General features: G+C 44.4%; 1 long non-coding RNA gene across 1 annotated transcript; it reads left to right on the top strand.

Moving 5' to 3' along the window:
* Nucleotides 1-51: 51 nt before the first annotated feature.
* LOC145341030 (uncharacterized) lies at nt 52-12,131 on the top strand. The gene is made up of 4 exons (XR_013886329.1): nt 52-223; nt 1,181-1,258; nt 3,395-3,515; nt 10,971-12,131. It is a non-coding gene; the product is annotated as an uncharacterized LOC145341030 (long non-coding RNA).
* Nucleotides 12,132-12,451: the final 320 nt, after the last annotated feature.

The raw sequence follows: 12,451 nt of genomic DNA, 5'->3' as shown, positions 1-12,451 counted from the left end.
ACCAGGTTTGCTGTCGCAAAACTCTCGTTGGTTCCCGCTGCGGCGATTGACGCGTTCCCGCGGAGGGACCGGGGCCGCGCGGAGCGGGGCGTGCCAGAGAGGCTCCGCCCCCTCACGTGCAGGGCGGTTGAGCTGAAGCTGTCAATAAAACTGTTCGTTACCACCTGTTGGAGGTGTGCCAGGATTAGTGGAAGCCGCAGTGAAGGTGGAATGGAATAAGCTGGTAAAGAAATCGAATACCAATGCAGTCACAATGTATTTTTTGTTTCTTTTCCCGCACAAGCCAGAGTTTCATCAGTTCCCAGGGCGAGGTTTTTTTCCTCTCTGAAACAGAAACTTGCTTGCTAGTCCGTTGCTGATAGCCTGAGTGGCGTCATCCCACATCGATCATGGCTAACCCGGAGTCACCCACCCTTACCAGCCTGCCACTGGCATGTTTGGGGAAGATTGGCCGTGTTATGGCATGGTCGGTGCAGGCTTGGAAGGCCGAAGGGCCTGTTCCTGTGTTGTAATTTTGTTTGTCCTTATACTTTGTTATGGCCATCGCGTCCAGGGGTGAGGCATGAACCTGGAACTTCTGGCTCAGAGGCAGGGACACTACCCAGTGTGCCATAAGATCTTCACATGCAGCAATGTGCATTATTAAAAATGACACTGCATGTGTTAACTGTGTTGTTAAATACAGTCACTCACCTGATGAAGGGGCATGTTCCGAAAGCTTGTACTATCATACAAACCTGTTGGACTTTAACCTGGTGTTGTAAGACTTCTCACTGTGTCTACCCCATTTCAACGCTGGAGTCGCCACATCATGTTAAATACGAAAGGAGCCATGCCAAACTGATGATTTATTGTTTGAGTTTAATGTACTTTGCATAACTCAGTGACAATCTTTGTTTTATTGTAGAGCTTGTGATATGAAAGTTTTTTATTTAATTAGGCATTGAGGTCTAATTTGAATATTATTGCTGACTTCAGTTAAAACATAGAAATTTTAGACTCTCCAGTAAACTCATACATTTGGCCCAACGCTCGACCTTAAAGCATGATGATAAATGTATTTTTCAAAATTGTATTACTTAGTTGGTTATTTAGTTTTATTGCATCCACAATTTCTTTTTTAAAATTAGAGCTCTTACCAGCATATGTTAGCATCTATTCATTTTATTGCTTCCTGTAGGAATTTAGAATATGACGCAAGTTTCAAAAGTAAAGCTCCTGGCATAGTATGAAACCTTTGATCTTGCCTTTATAAGTGGTAAGTATTAACATCAAGATGACAAGTGTGCATCATAGTTAAGTCTATTGATTGCTGATTGTTTCCCAAAGTTCGTAGAACTTTCTTCATAGCAGGTAAGATGTGGAAAATTATTTTGAGTGCTGGAATATCAGATTGCTGCATGGTAGAAATAGAATTGTGCGAAAATGCATAATGATTTAATTTTGATGGAAGTATTCTTGTGAGTGGCATGACAGTAAGATCCCGAAGCCCCCATGTTTACCACCACAAACTGTAATCACTTCACTTAGTGGGATTCTTGAATCATTCATCACTTATTTACATGATTTTGTTTTTGCCCAATTTTCTGGTGAAGCAACTGTACATTCTCCTTCCCATATAGAACTTATTACAACTAAACAAAAGCTTGGGAAGAACAAGCATGGGTTCATTTCCCATGCCAATGCCTTGACTAATCAAAGTTGACCTGCCTGGTTTGAAATAAACAAAGGTTTGGTAGCTTGTTGCATTTTTCATGCCAATGCTTCTACTGGTCAGAATCTACTTGATGTGGAGATGCCGGCATTGGGTAAGCACAGTAAGAAGTCTCACAACACCAGGCTAAAGTCCAACAGGTTTATTTGGCAGCACAACCATTCAGAGTCTCAGACTCTATCAGATGAGTGAGGCCTTGTGTTCACAAACAGGGCATATAAGACACAAACTCAATTTACAAGATAATGGTTGGACTGTGAGTCTTTACAGGCAATCAAGTCTTAAAAGTACAGACAATGTGAGTGGAGAGAGGGCCAAGCACAGGTTAAAGAAATGTGTGTTGTCTCCAGCCAGGACAGTTAGTGAGATTTTGCAAGCCCAGGCAAGACGTGGGGGTTACAGATAGTCTGACTTAACCAAAGATCCCGGTTGAGGCCGTCTCCATGTGTGCGGAACTTGCCTATCGCTCAGCAATTCTGCGTTGTTGTGTATCGTGAATGCTGCCTTGGAGAACGTTTACCTGAAGATCAGAGGCCAAATGCCCCTGACTGCTGAAGTGTACCCCGACCGGAAGGGAACACTTCTGTCTGGTGATTGTTGAGAGGTGTTCATTCATCCATTGTCGTAGCGTCTGCATGGTCTCCCCAGTGTACCATGCCTCGGGACATCCTTTCCTGCAGCGTATCAGATAGACAACGTTGGCCGAGTCTCAAGAGTATGTACCATGTACCTGATGGATGGTGTTCTCACTTGAGATGATGGCATCCGTGTCAATGATCCGGCACATCCTGTAGGGTTGTGTGGTGTCGTGGTCATTGTTCTCCTGAAGGTTGGGTAGTTTGCTGCGGGCAATGGTCTGTTTGAGTTGTGTGGTTGTTTGAAGGCAAGATGTGGGGGTATGAGGATTGCCTTGGCGAGATGTTCGTTTTCATCAATGACATGTTGAAGGCTCCAGAGAAGATGTCGTAGCTTCTTGCCGCAGGGAAGTACTGGACGACGCAGGGTATGCTGTGATCCTCTCCACTTGGATCTGGCAATTTGCAGTGTTGATGGTAGTCATGATGTGGAGGTGCCCGCGTTGTGGATGGAGATGCTGAGGCATAGTACTTCAGCAGTCACGGGCATTCAGCCTCTGATCTTTGGGTAAGCATTCTCCAAGGCGGCCTTCGTGACAGATGACAACGCAGAATCGCTGAGCAGAAACTGATAGCCAAGTTCCACACACATGAGGACGGCCTGAACCGGGATCTTGGGTTCATGTCACACTATCTGTAACCCCCACAACTTGCCTGGGCTTGCAAAATCTCACTAACTGTCCTGGCTGGACACAACACACATTTCTTTAACCTGTGCTTGGCCCTCTCTCCACTTATATTGTCTGTGCCTTTAAGACTTGATTGCCTATAAAGACTCGCATTCCAACCATTATCTTGTAAATTGAGTTTGTGTCTGTAGATGCCCTCACTCATCTGATGAAGGAGCCTGAGACTCTGAAAGCTTATGCTGCCAAATAAACCTGTTGGATTTTAACCTGGTGTTGTGAGACTTCTTACAGAGTCTACTTGCCAACCAATCAGCATTCTTGTTTCATGCAACATAAATTGTTATTCCATTTATAGTTCATATTCTTGCAAATTTGTGCTGATGACTGCAAGATGAAATGCATATTTCTTTTTTCAGCAGTACTCAAATTTTGTACTACCTGGCTACAAGTACCAATGACTTCATAGCTTTGATCTCTTCATCTGTACCTTCGCACTTGAGCATTGTTGTTTTCAAGAGTAATAAAAGTGATGAAAAGGTATGAATACCTGTATTTCTTGATTTTTAAGCCTGTTCCTACACAAAACAGAGAGCCCATGGTTAGGTTTCTGAGGAGAAGTTTCTTAATTGGTTTTCCTAGCTGTGACATCTGGCTTTTGAGAATTGAACCTGTGCCTTTATTTGCTAAGGAAACAGAAGCTAATTCGGGGTTTGGGTTTCAGCCTATGAATAGACCTGGCAGGGCTTGAATTCAGGTGTTCAGGTTTTGCAGGAAATGGGGAACAGTTCAGACATGCTGTGAAATGGAGCTCTGAGTGAGAGAAAGCAAAGGAAGGAATGCACGGGAGCTGGAAAAGAAGATCTAAAAAGCTGGTTCAAGGAGAAGAATTCTGAAGGATCTGGAAACATGTGTCTTTTGATGGGCATTGTACCTGCGGGACTTGTGGGGCAGTAATGCTGCTATCAGAGGCAATTTTACAACTGAATCCTGTGAGAGTAAAGAAACTGGGGAGAACAGAGTTTCACAGAATTTTCTGTGGCTGAGATGAATGCTGTATATGCTGTCAGAGGGTATCCATAAATCCATGATCCATGATAATTATCATAGAGGCACAGATCCTCCATCTCCCCATCAGCAGAGCTGCAATTGCTTATTTCCCTTCTCCGCAATGGTAACAAGCAAACTGCAGCTGATCTGCCAAACAAGGGGCAGCTCCATAAAAATCCCATGGACGGACAGACAGGCAGTGCAGGACTCAGCTGGCGCCAGGGCACATGCTGGGCCTCTGAGACCATTTCTCCCTCAGCTGCTGGAAATGCAGCAACAGAGCTAGGAAATGCAGGAGGGGTTGACAGCCACTCTGGACCAACTGCGAGGCTGTTGGGAGGAGTTCCAAAGCTTTGACGAGTTCCAGCTGTTGCCTGTCCTGCATGCTTCCCAGGCCAGCACTGCAAGGGTGATGTCCATGGTGGAAAGCCTGGGGCAGGGAATCCTCACCATGAGTGGCAGGTTCCAAGCAATGGCCGAGTCCCAGTGGGCCGCAACTGAGTCACAGCAGGCCACAGCTAAGGGCCTTAATAGACTTCTCGACGTTCTGCTGTCCATGGCTGAGAGGCTTGAGAGCTTGCACGAGACACAGCGGTTTATGGCAGCAGCCCTTGAGAACGTGGCCAGTCACGCAGGGTCGTGGCTGAGGGGCTGCAGACCATGGTCCGGTCTCAGGACATTTGCTGCCGTCATTGGCAGGTGCCTCCCAACTCAGGTGGCCATCGCCGAGGGCTTGACCACCAAGGTAGGACACAGATGGTCCTCCAAGACTGGCAGGACCTCCTGACGCCGGAGCTTCTGGAGCTCACTGCAGAAGCACCGCTGTTGCACGGAGTGACCCAGGGGCCCACAGGAACCCCGCAGGAGGAGGAAGGGTTCGAGCCCATGCTGGGGCCTTCCAGCCAGGATAGGTAGGTGTAGGAAAATGCTTTGTTAAGATGGCGGCGTGGGCTCATTGGGCCGAAGGGCCTGTTTCCCATGCTGGGTTGTCCTTTGTTCTTTGGTACTGTGGCTGTGGCTGCACCTTCTGACTCCCCCCTTCCTGACGCCAAGGCATCTTGGGTAGCGGGATGAAGAGAGTGTCATGGATACGTCCCAGACACCTGGAAGCCAGCCAAGTCCCTCAAGGTCCAGACCCTGCAAAGGATGCCTGCAAGCACATCACAAACCAAAGGGCATTGTAGGCAGCTGGCCCCTTCCACCTCCGACGTACATTCTGGGGAGACACCAAGATGTATTGGGAGGCTACGTAAAATTAAGAAGTTGTAGCTGCACTAAGATGTTACAGGTGAAGGGCAGCACCGGTTTGGTCGATATTTAAACACCTCAGTGTTTTCTTTTACATGTTTTTATGTTAGTATTTATTATTTTGACACTTTTATTGTCAACAATGTTTTTACACTACCTACCTATGACTGATTTGTCTCAGATCTGCCTCGAACATGAATCCTCTGACCTTGACGGTCACCGGAGGGAACCTTCATGTTGATGTCAGTGGGAGAGTCCCCTGAATGCTGTATCACTGAGAAAATGAAGGCATTGGTTCCCAAAACCCATGAGTGATTCCCTCCCCTCCCCCACCCCAGAGCCCTGTTTGAGGGTTCACTGATCCCTTACCCACGACACAGACGTGGGCCCAGGTGCTAGCGTGCATGCAGAACTCAGTTAGAAGTCAGACTAGATTGCACCAGGGCATCGTCATATTGGTGTTTAGCGAGTCATCATCACCCTCGTGCCTGCCAAAGAAACTCGCTAACTCAGTGTACCCTGGTCCACCACTCTGGTGTTACAATGTTGCAGGAGATGGTAGGACTTTGGGGGACGAGAGTTGGGGGAGGGAATGGAACCCACATGCAGAAACACAGGCCCCTAGTGAGCAAAGTGCCTGATGATCAGGGCCTGAGCTCTCAATATGGAGTTGTCATGCTTGCTATCGGGGTGTTTGGCACAGACATGCATGATGTTCATCTTGTGGTCACAGACTAATTGCACATCTAGAGAGTGGAAGCCCTTTCTATTGATGAATCGTTGTGGATTCTGAAGTGGGGCCTTGAGAGCAATGGGGGTGCAGTCTATAAGTCCCTGCACATTAGGCATCCCTGCAATGGTCGCAAATCCTGCAGCCTTGGCTTCCTGCTGGACCTAGTCCAGGTCAAATTTAAGATACTGGCCAGCTCAGGCATACAAGGCATTAGTGACCTCCTTCACATGGTTCTGGACAGCTGATTGGGAAATACCACATAGATCTTCACTGGGGGTCTGGAAGAAGCCAGTGTCATAAAAGTTAAAAGCAGCCCTGTAAATTTAACAGTCACCAAGAGTGGATGCCTCCCTGCCCCAAGGTGCCAGGTCCTGCAACAAATGGCACTGTCTCCTTTTGGAGCTGGAGCCGTTGACGTCATGCAGCGTCTGACATTTGTTCAAATGACACTTGTGTGTAGAGCTGCAGGGGTCTCCACTCTCTCCTTCTCAATGCCCCCCCTCTGGGCGAATGGCAGCCATGTCCTGCCTCTGGTGGCTGTCTCTCCTCCTGTGAGTGGTAAGGCCTGAGCCTCCTCTGCCCACAATTTATCCTCCTGCTGCTCAGCTCCAGCATCAGCCAAAAGATCAGCAAGGTCAATCGATTGCATCGCAGAAGCCATCTCATCAATCTGAATGACAGGGGCTGGTTTGGAGAATGGGAGAGACAGATGGAGAGGTTAAAGAACTCGGCTTGTGCCTAGGCCAGCAACACACACACTGCCTATACTTCCCATCCTCCCCACATCACCCCATCAATCAATACTGCCCCCCAGCAACACAGATCCCTATCCTCCCCCAGTAAAAAACACACAGAACTCATGCATTGGTGACATCTAGCCTGCACATCTTTGGACAGTAAGGGGCAATTTAGCATAGCCAATCCATCTAATCTGCACATCTTTGGATACTTAGGGGCAATTTATCAGGGCTTATCCACCCAACCTGCACATCTTGTACACTGAGGACAATTTATCATGGCCAATGGAAAGAGTAGTGAATCTGTAGAATTATCTGCCCATTGAAGCGGTGGAGGCTACCTCGTTGAATATGTTTAAGTCACGGGTAGATAGATTTCTGATCAATAAGGGAAATAAGGGTTATGGGGAGCAGGTGGGTAAGTGGAACTGAACCACTTTCAGATCAGCCATGATCTTATTGAACGGCAGGGCAGGCTCGAGGGGCTAGATGGCCTGCTCCTGCTCCTATTTCTTATGTTTCTATGTTCTATGAGTACAACACAGCTGCTTGAAAAATCCTGAGGCTGGAGCACTGCTACTTCAAAGGGTTATGAGTACATCCCTCACCTGGAACAGTGCTGCATGCACTTGGACCCAGCAGCATGCCAAGACACAAGGTCAGTGCTGAGTCCCAGATCCGTGCTAAAAATCGGACACAGTGATCAGCAATAGCCCCTCACACACTTGCAGACCCCTCCTGACCGGAAATGCACTGTGGCTGCCACGAAATGGCCCCCTGTGAGCAGCACAGAGCCATCTGATAGTAAGCACTTACCTTCTCACGAACCTTTACTGAATGAGTGCCAGAATCAGACTTTTAAAGAAGAGGTGTTTTCCAGACTGATCCGGATTGGAGGAGCATGGTGGTAAAGGCAGATATGCTCGTAAGTTGGGGCATGCAGCTTGCTAATTGCATTGAGATGCATGCAAAAATATTTAAATTTATGTTGCGCCTGTTTTGGGTGGATTCCCAATCGTGTTGAGTTTTTTCCCTTGGTGAAGTGGGAACTGGCATGAAAATAGATGCAGATCGCGCTAATTGCTTCATGCCCGACTTTGCCACATTTTCACGTCCAAAAATGGGTGCAACACGATAGTAAAATTCTGCCCTATGTTATTATTATCTCACAATTCTTAATGGGAATACAAAATTGTGTGGTGCTCAATGATCAGTATTGCCGTCACGTTTTGCTTGGAGGCCTGGCACCTGTGTTGCATCCTTTTTATTTGGAATCTGCTCTGAATTACTAAATGTGTGGATAAATATGATGAGCTGACAGGAATTTGATTAACCAGTGATATATATCTGGAAGGAGTCTGTCGCGTAAGAAGTATTGATTGTTGTCACATTTAAAGTAACTTGGAGGGTGAAAATTTCCATTTAGTTTGAAATTTTGAATAAATTTCTTCCAAACAGTGGGTCTTAAACATTACTCTGTGCTTATTGGAGTTGATTATCTTATTGGCATATATAAGTTGAACTGTGGGGACAAATCAGATATAGCACTTTACTGAGCATTGTCCTGAATGCTGGTGTTATCAAACCTAAGTTCAGCTTGGCATAAACAGTTGTTAATACTATAATTTCTCATTGATCATCACAATTGAATATTTTTTCTATTGTCTCTCCATTTTCTGTTGTATAGTACAAATGATGTAAGGGTATTGCATTAAAGGGCAGTGCTGTCAGTGTAAAGTCATTTAACAGTTCAACTCCATAGACATTCAATTGGTGCAAAAACTAGCCCATGCCACCCTCTTCTGCAAAGAAAACTTTGAAAAAATTCTGAAAATCTGTAAATTCATCAGGAAACGTATTGAATAGAAAATCAAAAATCCAATAAATTTAAATACTTTATGATTACCCGAGCTGTAAAGAACAGCAGAAATGCATTGGCTGGGCTTAGAATGATGATCACGGGGATCTTGGGTTCGTGTCATACTACATCTAATCCCCCACCATTTGGCCTGGACTTGCAAAATCCTACTAACTGCCCTGGCTTGAGATAACTCACATCTCTTCAACCTATGATTATCCTTTCTTCACTCGCACAACCTGTACCTGTAAAGACTTGATTACTTGAAAAGACTCGCATTCCAACCATTATCTTGCTATTGTGTCTTTGTCTATGTCTTCCGCATCAGTGATACGTACTTCTTCATTCACCGGAGAAACGCTGTGAAAGCTTGTGATTCCAAATAAACCTGTTGGACTTTAAACTGGTGTAGTGAGACTTCTTACTGTGCCCACCCCATCTTCATGTAATGATGATCCAGGCATCAAAAGACAAGTAGGGACAAAAGATTTTCTTAAGTTCTTGCTTGGAATGTGGACAACACTGGCAAGGCCAACATTTGTTGTCCATACTTGAGGGCAGTTGCAAATCACTTTGTTGTGGATCTGGAGTCACAAGTAGGGCAGTTCATTATGCCGCCATTCTCCTTTTATTGCTTTGGGGTCAGTACTGAATGGTGGATTACAGTGAAAAAAAAGGTAAGACAATTGAAATTTTCAACTTGCACCGACCTACCAAACCAAGTTTTAAACTGTTAGAATGTGAATAGAACATAGAAAAACTACAGCACAAACAGGCCCTTCGACCCACAAGTTGCGCCGATCATATCGCTACCTACTAGGCTTACCTATAACCCTCAATCCCATTAAGTCCCATGTATCATCCAGAAGTCTCTTAAAAGACCCTATGGAATTTGGCTCCACCACCACTGACGGCAGCTGATTCCACTCACCAACCACTGTCTGAGTGAAAAAAATACAATAATTCATAATTTTATTATATTTATTTCATATGAATAAGTCATAATTTTCTCAGCCTCAAGTTGTGCAGTTTACAACTTAATGTACATTACTTGCAAATAAGCACAATTATAATTATTTAATGAAAATAAATCAAAACATTTGTGATGTACCATGAAAAATTGATTGGTACTCAAATACTGGAATACATGCAAGCTGGAATATGGACTTAAGTGCAATCTGTTCACCAGCAATACACTGTTCTCCCACTACCCTTTTTCCTATTTTTGGTAGAATGTGGGCATTTTGGTGATCATACATCCCTAATTATCTTTGAGAAGGTAGCAGCTCAACACCACCCCATCTCCAACCTTTTTTTCCTTGCTGAAGTCTTTGAACCTTTTGTTGTCTCCCAAATTCTTGCCCATCTTTCCCAAAATCCCATGTTTGAATATCTCCAGTTAGGTTTCCACCTGTGCTAAACTCCCAAACTGTTCTTAGAATGTCATTTGTGACTCTAATATGTAACTGTAACAAACATAATCTGCCCCACTTCGTCCCTTCATTTCCATCATCTGCCTCCAATGCTTCTCCACCATTATTTAGCTATGTGAAACAGCACTTACCTGATTCCAGTTGTAGCCAAAGAGTCGCATGCAATGACTTCTCTTGCCTCTTTTGCATTGTTACCTCTGCTATCCCTAAAGATCTTAGTTCCTTTATTCCTTGTTTACATGTTGCCTCTCAGCAACATCAGCCAAAAACGCAGCATCTATCCATGTATATGCAGACAATACTCTACCTCTGTTGACCACCTCACAGTCTCTTAACCTGTTTCACTACTGGAAGTCAGTAAAAAGCAGAAATTCCTCTCTCTCATTAAATATTGGGAAGACCAAGGCCAAAAACTCTGGCTTCTAGATAGATAGGGATTGGATAATTCCTATCCCTATTCATGGCAAGTGTCTGGAGACTGAGCCAAACTGTTTTCAACTTTGATGTCATATTCAAGATGGTAAGACGGGCATAGAGGGATATGGACCAAACACAGGCAATTGGGACTAGCTTAGTGGTTAAAAAAAGGTGGCATGGAAAAGTTGGGTCGAAGGACATATTTCCATGTTGTAAAACCTGTATGAATTGGATCCAACTGGGCTTCTGACGTCATATCTGCACTATCACTAATGCCATCTCTACCTTTTTAACATTGCCCCTACATCAGCTCATCTGTTGCTGAAACTCTTGACCATCTCACCTTTGTTATCTCTAGAGCTGACTATTCCAATGCACTCCTGGCCAGTTTTTTCCTTCTATCATTTGTAAACTTGAGATCATCCAAAACTCTGCTGTCTGTGCTCATTTATCTATCACTAATCTGCTTGCGATATTAGATTAACACTTCAATTTTAAAATTATTTTCCTTATTTTCAGATTCTCCATGTCCTCAGACCTTCCTATCTTTGAAAGTTCCATTACTGCAATGTTCCAAGATACCTGTGCTCCATCTTCTGGCCTCTTCATCACCGATTTCAATTGCTCCATCAACAATTGGTGATTTGCCTTCTGACTTAGTTCTAAGCTCTGGATTCTTTCCCTTCAAACCATAATTCCAACAAAACTCATCTCCATTCTCTGTGGCCGAGGGTTCTGCTCTTTCCTCTACGAGTGGATCCTTGACTTCCTAACCCATAGACCACAATCGATAAGGATAGGCAATGACACCTCCTCCACAATTATCCTCAACACTGGTGCCCTGCAGGGATGTGTACTCAACCCATTACTATACTCCTTATGCTATTATGACTGCGTGGCAAATTCCATTTTCAAGTTTTCTGATGACACCAATAACAATGAGACGGAGTACAAGAAAGAGATAGAGAATTTGATGAAATGGTGCAATGACAATAATCACTCCCTCAATGTCAGTAAAATGAAGGAATTAGCCATCAACTTCAGGAAAGGTGGTGGAGGATATGTCCCTGTCTTCAACGGTGCTGAAGTGGAGATGTCATGAGCTTCAGCTTTCTGAGTGTTCAGATCAACAACAATCCTTCCTGGATCCTCCATGCCGATGCTGTAGTTAAGAGAAAGTAGAGGCCTCTAAAGGGCTCAGGAAATTTGGCACATTTACTATGACTCTTACCAATTTTTACACATGCACCATGGAAAGCATCCAGATGTATCACAGCTTGGTATCACAGCTACCACAAAAAATTACAAAGGGTTATGAACTTAGCCCAGTCCATCACACAAACCAGCCTCCCAGCCATTGACTCCGTCTAACTTCCAACTGCCTTGGGAAAGCAGCCAACATAATCAAGGACTCCACGCACGCCAGATATGCTCTCTTCCATTTCTTCTGTCGGATAAAACATACAAAAGTCTAAAAACATGTATCAACAGATTCAAGAACAGCTTCTTCCCTGCTGTCATCAGACTTTTGAACAGTCCTATCGTATATTAAACTGATATTTCTATTTGCCCTACCTGAAACTGCAACACTAGATTCTGCACCCTATCCTTTTCCCCTGTGTACTTTATGAATGGTACATTTTACTTACGTAGCGTGCAAGAAACAATACTTTTCACTGTATCCCAGCACATGACAATAATAAATCAAATCAAATAAATCTCTCTGCTTTTCTACTTCTCTTCCCTACTTTTAAGATACTCCTTAAAACTTATCCCTTTAACCGCCTTAATACCTTGCATTAATATCTCCTTATCTGGCTCTGCGTCAAACTTTGCCTCATAATTCTCTCAATGAAGAGCCTTGGGATCTTGCCACATTAAAAGTGCTATAAGGATATACATTTACGTTGATGCCCGTTTAATTTTAAGGGGTAATATTTATCAAATGTTAGCTTTTACTTTACTGCAAATCTACCATATCATTGGGGGATAGTGGAGGA

The sequence above is a fragment of the Carcharhinus amblyrhynchos genome, chromosome 3 (assembly GCF_965287045.1).
Source record: "Carcharhinus amblyrhynchos chromosome 3, sCarAmb.v2.hapA, whole genome shotgun sequence".
Taxonomy (NCBI): Eukaryota; Metazoa; Chordata; class Chondrichthyes; order Carcharhiniformes; family Carcharhinidae; genus Carcharhinus; species Carcharhinus amblyrhynchos.
The sequence above is the reverse complement of the archived record's forward strand: the minus strand, read 5'-3'. Positions and strand labels throughout refer to the sequence as shown.